This window comes from Brassica oleracea, chromosome C4, assembly GCF_000695525.1.
Source record: "Brassica oleracea var. oleracea cultivar TO1000 chromosome C4, BOL, whole genome shotgun sequence".
Lineage (NCBI taxonomy): Eukaryota > Viridiplantae > Streptophyta > Magnoliopsida > Brassicales > Brassicaceae > Brassica > Brassica oleracea.
Window position 1 is genome coordinate 28,507,767 of NC_027751.1, and position 1,559 is coordinate 28,509,325.

Genomic DNA, 1,559 nt, shown 5'->3' on the forward strand with positions numbered 1-1,559 from the left:
GGGTTAGGCAAGCGAATACGGAGAGCAGATGAATAAATTATAGTTTTGTGAAATATAATAAGTTGTGAGAGAGATAACTAATGTAAAAACGACAAAAATTAATATATCACTTGCTAACTACCCGCCCTGATCAATCCATATTTTACCTAATATTTTAGTCGCATTAATAGTCACGTATATGATTTGTTGCAAGAAAAATAGAACTGACAAGATCTTTGGCTACTGTATTTTTGGCTTGGCATTTGGGGGGAGGGGAAGCGAATATGGAGAGCAGATGAATAAATTCTGAATATAATAAGCTGTGAGAGAGATAACTAATGTAAAAATGACAAAATTTAAAATTAATACTTATATCACTTGCTAACTACCCGCCCTGATCAATCCATATTTTACCTAATATTTTAGTCGCATTAATAGTCACGTATATAATTAGTTGCAAGAAAAATAGAACTAAGACAAGATCTTTGGCAACTGTATTTTTGGGTTGGTATACGAAATATATATCTGTGAAACTCAATCAATACCATGATGCAGAAACATACATGCATGGGGTTTTAAAAATGCCAAATAATCTAGTGGCCTTCAAAAATGGATCACACAGATATCAAATATTTGAAAAGTCAACATTAACATTTTTAGTTAGAGAATGTAATACTAGTATTTTATTTTGTTTCCAGAGAAAATCATCATTTTTCCTTCAAAGTAAATTTCAGCCGTAAATATACCATATATACAATTTTTAATTTAAAGCGTTGACCGATTGATAACAAAAATTTACATTTATAATAGGGCAGTTGCATCACTTCTGATGCGACACGTCAGCAATATATGGGTTCCACTTTTAAAAAGTGTGAAAAAAGTGTCAAGTCTGTGACTCGAACCCGGATTATTGAGATCTAAACAACATCTTTGTACATTGATGGCCGAAACTAATATATATTTATGAAGGTCGGAAACCTTTGCTTCTTCGGTTTTCTCTATGGGACCCACACTTAATTTTTTTATTTAATGATTTAATAAATATTTTATAACTCACGTTTTGAAATGGACTTCATTAAAAAAAAGCCCAATAGACCTCTTTGGTCTGTAAGCGTTCTCTTCAATGGAAGTTTAGGGCTTTCAATTTTTAATCATCGTTTCATGACTCATCTAAGAAACACAGATTAGCTCTTTGAGTTCCATGAATCAGTTTTTCTTCTTTAGTCTCTACATCTCCCCATCTTTAATAAATTCATCATTGGTTCTTTTATTTTGCCTGATAAATCATGATTGTGTGGTTTTAATTTTCTTTGGTCATCCTTAGCTTGCACCCTTTGATCAAACCAAGAAGAAGAAGAAGACATTTGTCGTTCAAGATGCCATCGAGGACTCAGCTGAGTCATGCCATCGAGGACTCAGCTGAGTCACACGGGAGGCATACTATCTGTTGCCTGATTGTTCAAGAAGAGTTTATGTGTTGTGAAACATATTTGTTTCTTTTCATCAGTTGCTGTGTTTAATTTTTTTTCCTGAGTAAAAGAAGAAGAAGCCAGTGAGTGTTTGACATTTTCTGTCTTCCA